Genomic DNA, 7,495 nt, shown 5'->3' with positions numbered 1-7,495 from the left:
GTGTGTGTGTGTGTGTGTGTGTGTGTACACATGCACGTGTCTGTATTTAAAGAGAGGCAGAGAAAAGACACCTCCAACCATGTCCTTCCTCGTCTTCAGAAGTACAGGATACTTCTAAGTTTATTTGCGCTGTGGAAAAAAAGGCCCTGTAATTTTGTTTTAGGAATGCTCCTTAGATGCTTTCTCTTAAATAAGAATTGCCCATTTTAATATCGTCATCAGTGCTTGCATTCTTTTATACCATGTATACATAAATGATCTCTCTGTGGAGAAAATAAGACTTTTATTAGGCAATAAGAATTTTGACTGGCAAAGCACTTTTTCCCCCAGGTTTTTAACTAAAGATCATTTTATTGCATTTTTTACTTATTTTAGAGAAGAGGAGAGAGACTAGAGTTTTAAGGATGGTTCAACATGAAAAACAGGTGGTCCTGAGCTCCCTCGAGTGCCTGTGAGGCTGCTTTGGTGTAGAATAGGGTAGCGTGGACCAGGGGCACAGATGGCTTGGGGCCAACTGGCTCGGCCACCAGCTGGTCACTGGACGAGTCACTGGCCTTTCTGATGGATGACCTTTGGGGCAGGCCCTGCATGGAGTTGCTGTGAGATGAGATAAGGTGACTTACGGGGAAGCATTTGGAAAACTCGTGGATTGAACTAAGGAACGAAAATGAGCGCATGATGTTTTCCTTGTGAAATCGTAAACGGGCCTGTGAAACCTGCTGTTTGGTGAAATGGGAAATTGCTACTCATTTTGAAACAAAAGTTAAGCTGGATGTTTGGCTTTAAAAAGTTAATCTGAAAATTATATAATTGTATTAACCAATGTTACCCCAATAAACTTAATAAAAAAAAGTTAATCGATGAATTGTTTCTCCCCCCTCCTTTAGGTTACCTTTTCGCAGTACTCAAACGTCGTTGTTTTTGGGGTGCCTCAGATGGTGAGTATGCACTCCCTGGTTTTAGTTTGTGAAGGCCCTTCCAGCCCTAACAGAGCACCTCTCTGTGGCCTGCTCCCCCCTGTGCAAAATGACAGCCTCCCATAGATCCTGAGGGAACACTGGATTTCACTTCGTTGGTTACACAAAATACTTCAGGGCCTTAAAAGTTTAATCATAAAAGATTCAGTCATATTTTAAAGCTTTTGCTTCAGATAAAAATCTCAATTATCTATCTAAGCCCTAAAACTTCCAGTCTGAAAACTGCTTCATGAGCTCCCAGTGCCTCACGCAGTTGGAGATTTTCACGGTCACTCACTTCCATCCAGCTGAAATCACTTGGGGAAGTTAATGGGATGTTCTCTCTGAATTGATCATTCCTCCGATTTTGCAATAAGATAATTTTCAGGGCGAATGAGCACTGACTAGTTTCAATTGACCTCAGATGACTGATTTGTACTGAACTTTGATTATATACTTTCAGAAGTGAAAATACCACAGCATCGTAACGGTCCTAAATTTAGCCATTGGAGAGATGACCAGGAAGGGATGCGTTTGCTGTAATTGTTGGTTTACAGACCATGTAAAGAAATCCCTTTTCGCTTTCCAAAGTCTGTAATTGCAGCCATAATAATCTTGGAGAAATTGGATGTTTGCTGAAATGCCACTATAAAACTGATATGGTTTTCAATTAAAAAGAGAAATTTCCTTTTTTTATTCTGTTTTCTTATTCATACCTTAATTTTTGTATAAGATATTTCAGTACTTGTGAAATTTATTCATACCGTTAGAAACTTCAGTGCAATGCCATTTTATTTTTTGAAGTCAATTTAGAAGTGTTTTTGTTACATATTCTTGAAAGTGTCAGGATTCTATATGTTCATAATTCTCCATAAGCCTAAAGTGAAGGCGAAGCCTGGGTGCCTACACTTTTGATGTAGAAATAAAGGGTTGAAGGCAGTATCCTTGGCGATTAAAAAAAAATACTTTGGGATCGTAGACTTGCTATGCAATTTGATGGTTATTTACTACTTATTATGATGGTTGGACATTCCTTCAGAATAATTAGCATTTGGGGGCAAATAACTTTAATTTGAAATGCATGCTTTCTAAAAACGGTGTGGTATCTATTGGGACTTCCATGCAGTGTTAAGAGTCCAGATGATGGCCTGAGATGTGAGCTTATGAAGCCACGGCAGCTCTCTCTCAGCAGGGGGCAGCAGTGGCCTTTGGTAGTCACTGTCACCACATAAGTTGTGGGCTTCAACTCCTTGTGCCTCTGACCATGTTCGAGGATTGTCAGTTTTTGGAGCCGTTCACTCAGGGGAAATAAGAGTCCTATTATTCTGATCAACACTCCTGCAGTTATTGTCCAGTCTTCTGTACACAGAGAAGTATTAAATAAGGAATGTGTAGCAGTTCACTGTCCCCAAGAAGGAGAAGGGCAGCTGCCACACGGGACGCACTCACATGCCTCGGAGTGCCGGGTCCAGTGCACTTGCGGGTTTCTGTGCCGGTGGATGAGGATCGTGGCAGCAGAGGGCCTGGGCAGCTCCTGTCGGCCTGGAGGCCCGGTGCCCCGTGTGGAGGGCCCAGCTCTCCACCCTCATCAGGCTTTGCCTGCGTGGAGGCCTGAGCGAGAGCAGGCGCGCTGGCCGGGGAGCCCTCGGTCACTCCGTCAGCGCTGCAAAGCCCTTTTACCTGCCTGGGCCCGTCACTCAGTCCCCTGTGAAAACGCGTTTCCCTTCCCTGAGCACGGGTCAGTGTTCTGGTCCGGCTTAGTGCCTCAGCAAAGCCAGAGTGCCATGCAGTGTCTCGGGCTCAGCAAAGCCAGGGTGCTGTGCCGTGTCTCGGGCAGCCGAAGCACATGTAGGTAATGACAGGGCCAGGAGGACGTGTGGGGAACTTCAGAGGGAGAAACCTTGTCACAAACCCTCACCCTGCTTTTGATGCTGGACCGATCATTTGTGACAGCCGTTTGCAGTCAGAGTTCGAAATCAGAGGTGCCCTAAAAATTTCACTGGTCTGCATCTAACAAAGTAGTAACGAGAGTCACATTTGGACCTAGCAGCCCAGCAGTAGGGTTGTAAATGCCCACACTTAAGACGAGTTTATGTACCATGAGCATCTTTTCAAAATGGAGAACAGATCACCTGTGTCCCTGTTGAAAACCCTCTGTGACTTCTTGCTGCTTAAAAGCAGCGAGGATAACGCCCAAACCCTCCGCATGGCCCTGAGGCTCCCCCAGCTCTGTGTGCACCAGCCCGGGGCCTCCCCTGGGCCCCTGGACTCCACGGATTGCGGGGCCCTGTCCTCCCCTGACTTCAGTCCCCAGCTCTGGGCCTAGTTGGCGAACACCTATTGACCCTCGTGGTCAAATGTCTTTTCCTCTGAGAAGCCGGCCCCGACCCCCACAGGGAGCCGAGCCCCAGGGCCCCTCTTTTCCATTCGTGCAGCGCCTGCTCCCCTCTCCTTAGACAGGGCAGCGAGCATTTCCGGGTGCGATGGCTTTGGCAGTGTTTGCTCGAACAAAGGCCACGTTTGTGTTTGCCACCAGACCTCCAGCATGGCAGCCTCGGCAGAGTGACGCTCCGGAAGTATTTGTTAAATGGATGAGTACTTATGGCATAAACATACCCATTAAGTACATGTCTCCCAGTGGGCTATTAAAGTTCATAATTTCGAAGAATGACTAATATAATTTTGGTTATGAATCCTGTTATGAATCAATGGATGAAAATATCACCATGTTCTGATAAAGAAATGATTTGCGATTGAATCATTTATCCTTCATTCATTCATTTGACCAGTATTTATTCATGGCCCACTTGGGATGCTTCAGGGGATGAGAGAGAATCATCTCTGCACTGGGTGCGTCTGTGCTAGTGGGGCGAGCAGATACCAGGTGAGATGCCTAATAAACTGTCTACAATAGAAAGGGGTAGGTGCTGTGCAGCAGAGACTGTCCCTGATCAGGGACACGTGGAGGTGGGGGAGGGAGCTGTACAGCTGGTCTGAAGGGGGGAGCAGAGGACCTGGCAATTAAGTGCTGAGGGGTGTGAGACTGTTGGATTCCAGGAGCAGCAGGGAGGTGAGTGAGCGGAGGGAGGGGGAACGGGGGTTGAGACGGGAAGGACACTGGGCCCTTGTAAGGCGGGAGCCATCGTGGGTTTGAGTAGAGGAGCGGAGGAAACCAGGGGTGCCGAAAAGGATCGCAGGCCACCGTGGGGGGAGGGAAAGGTGTGAAGGATGACTCTCAGGTTTCCGTCTGAGCAACTGGAAGTTTGGGCTCACCATTTGTGAGCTGGGGAAGATGCAGGCAGAGTGGCTTGGGAACAGGTCAGGAATCCCAGGTGGCCTGTGCCATTTGCCATGTGTGTGGGGGTGTCAGGTTGGCAGTGGTGGATAGAGGAAGTTTGGGGCTCAGGAGGACTGACTGGGGGTCACGTTTTGCCCCCGGAAGGAGTTGGAGCACAGGGGTGGCTGAGATCACCCAGGCTGAGGGCGGAGCCATCCAAGGCCTGAGCCCTGGCCTCTGACAGATGAGGGACACCCAGCAAAGCACTCTTGAGAGGAGGAGGTCCCGGAGGAGGAAAGCCGAGGGTGAGTTACCTGGAAACCAAGTGAAGCCAGTGCTTCAGGGAGGAGGAAGTGACCAGGTGGCTCAAAGCTGTTGATGACCATAGCTAATTTGTCTTACATGCCTTTGAGCTGGTTTCAGCTTATGTTTAAAGTTTTGAAGATGTAATTAGAATACGATGAGTGCGTTTCACTTTGAAGCCTGTAATTGTATGAATAAGTTTGAATTCCATTAGACAGACACGACACATCACCGCTTCTCTTTGTGTGTGATATCAAGACCCAGATTTGTTGCATATTTCTGTGTCATTTAGTCAGTTAATTTCTTATGATTGAAATAGCTCCTTTTCATTTTAGGTTTATCTTGACTTAGCATGTGACAGTCATTTGGAAATAAAAGAAACTAAAAGAGAAAAGAATAATAGTAATATGAATATGTTTTCAATTACCCTTTTTACGAACACAATTACCATAAGAAACCCCTGATATTTTGGAGAAACACATATTGCCTCATTCTTTGCTTGCTTAATTTTTCCCTCAAGGAACAAAACTTTTTCTGTTTTAAAGTCATGTTTTCTTGGCTGTTTAAAGAATAGAAATATTCCATCCTTAATGAAATTTATTCTTTGTTATCTTGGTATTGATTTTAATGAAGAATCAGAATTTTGGCTTACTCTGGCCATTGTTCATGTAGAGGAGTTTTTCCAAGCCACGTTTTAAAGGAATAAAATCTCCATAGAAGTATCGTCGATTTGTTTGTCTTAGTTGACTGTGGTACTTTTCGAGGGAGCAGTTTTTGCTCAGATCTTGGTTTCTAAATAGCATATCCCACTCAGAGGATACATGAATGTGTGAGAAATGGCGGACACGGGGCTGAGGAAGGGAAGATACAAAAACCTTGAACATTGTGTTGTAGCAGAATGTAAGACGTGCTCAAAATATTTGATAGGGGCTTGTCCAAAAGAAAGAGAAGCCGCTCGAAGAGCCTTCCAGTGTCCAAACTGGGACAACTTGACCATTAGAATAAACGAGACAGTAGTGGATTATCACCGATTGAATGAAACGAGAGTCTAGGGGTTCATACAGAGATAGCCGGCTATGTAGAGAGAGAGACGGGGAGCCCTTCCTTGCAGTAGAATGTAGAATTTCATCCAGAAGGAATGACAGAGTTAGCAAATCTACACTTTGCAACCATTATAGTAAAAATTGACTCAGGCCAGGATCATCAGTGAATGCCACATCTAATGGGGGGACAGCTCAATGAGTAACAGGATATGTACATCCTCTCAAGGTGTTTCCTGACAAATTACTCATTGTAGAGGAAACATAGTGACCACACTGTGGAGACACCAGATTCCACCTTACCCAGTAGTGACCGTCACCTTCAAAGCAGGAAGACCCATGGGCATGACTGTGGGGTCCTGAGCTGTTCACAGCTCCACTTATTGGTACTGCTGAAGACTCACATGCCGTGTCGTCACCAGCAAACGTAAGAGGTCACCCAGGTGAGGGCCATTTGGAAAAATAACTCCCGTATTTTTAAAGGATGTTATTGTCGGAGACAAAGCTGGAGGACCTGTCAGATTAAAGGAGAGCGAGGAGACAGCGAACTGCAGTCTGGGGTCCTGGACTGGGGACGGGCGTCATAAAGGACGTGATTGGGACGTTTATTTCATTGGACTATAATGTTATGTTTCCTGAACATCATACTGCTGTGGCTGTTTCTTAGAAAATATTTTCTTAGAAGACACTGAAGCATCAAGGAATAAAGGGGCATGTTGTTTGCAGCCCATTCTCAAATTATAAAAAATTCGAGAAGGGAAGAGGGCAAACCAGATAAAGCAAATATGACAAACCTAAAATTCACGAACCTGGGTAAAGGTGGATGGGAGTTCTTTGTTCTATTCTTGTGACTTTTCTGTAAATTTGAAATTGTTTCAAAATAACAAAAGAAAGAAGTGGAAAGAATATTCTTGGAGGTGAAAGTGGTAATATGTTTTTAGGACCTGAAGATAAACTTTTAAGTGATTGTTAATTCGCTGATGTCATTACGATGGGAGTACTTTTACAACCAATAGAACGCTTTCTTCACAGGTAGATTGGTAATAAAATGATACTGAAGTGATAAGAGGATTTTACTTTTTATAAGTTAGGCCGACTAGCAAGAAATTATCAGTAGATATAGATGTATTTTTTAGAAAATACGAAATATTTCATTATGAATGTGTATATTTTTCACAGTCTAATTCCATTTTATTGATGCTAGACGGTATTGATTTTAAGATGCACCTTTGCTGTTGAGTAAGAAAAAAATATTGCCATTTATTCTAAGACAACGTCAATTGTAAGATTGCAGAAATGTTAAAAATGTGGAAAAGTATGTGTTAAATGATTGAGACATAGTAGATTGAAATGTTTAGGTAGGTTAATAATTTAAATCTGCTTCTCATTTTAATTATTGCCACGTCATGATTTTAGTTAGAAAACCAGAAACCTGTGATACACATGTGCTAAAATTGACATATTTCATAATTGATACTAGAAGTTGTTCTTATAACTGTTAATAGACTTCTGTATTTTAACTGGTTGTTTGATAATGTATTTATGCCGTGAAGTGATCTTTTTTACAATTAGCGATTTTTGCACAGATCTTTTCGGGCGGTCAATACAGAAGGACATTTGGGAATCACTTCTTCTGAATCACTGTTCCCTGACATAATGGCTGTCATGTCCACAGATGCCGCACTTGGAGAAGAAATTTGAGCTCGAGCTTGAGGGTGACGCTAGAGTCATCGCTTGCCGGTTCCCCTTCCCGAACTGGACCCCGGACCAGGTCACCGGAGAGGGGATAGATACCGTGTGGGTGTATGACGTAAGCACTTTCAGAGGAAGCGAAAAGAGGCCCTGAAGGTCGATGCATTTCCAGTCATTAAAGTATAAAATTTATTGAGAGTGTTTTTCTGAAGTGTCAGTGGTCTTTG

General features: G+C 44.1%; 1 protein-coding gene and 1 non-coding gene across 2 annotated transcripts in view; one reads left to right on the top strand and one right to left on the bottom strand.

Moving 5' to 3' along the window:
- The window catches only part of CCT5 (chaperonin containing TCP1 subunit 5), a 33,475-nt gene that overhangs the window by 24,404 nt on the left and 1,576 nt on the right, over positions 1–7,495 (bottom strand). The window lies entirely within an intron of this gene.
- On the top strand, positions 862–7,469 carry LOC105299593. Its single transcript, XR_002783116.1, has 2 exons — positions 862–938; positions 7,252–7,469. It is a non-coding gene; the product is annotated as an uncharacterized LOC105299593 (transcript).

Source organism: Pteropus vampyrus, unplaced genomic scaffold, assembly GCF_000151845.1.
Source record: "Pteropus vampyrus isolate Shadow unplaced genomic scaffold, Pvam_2.0 Scaffold190, whole genome shotgun sequence".
Classification (NCBI taxonomy): domain Eukaryota; kingdom Metazoa; phylum Chordata; class Mammalia; order Chiroptera; family Pteropodidae; genus Pteropus; species Pteropus vampyrus.
The sequence above is the reverse complement of the archived record's forward strand: the minus strand, read 5'-3'. Positions and strand labels throughout refer to the sequence as shown.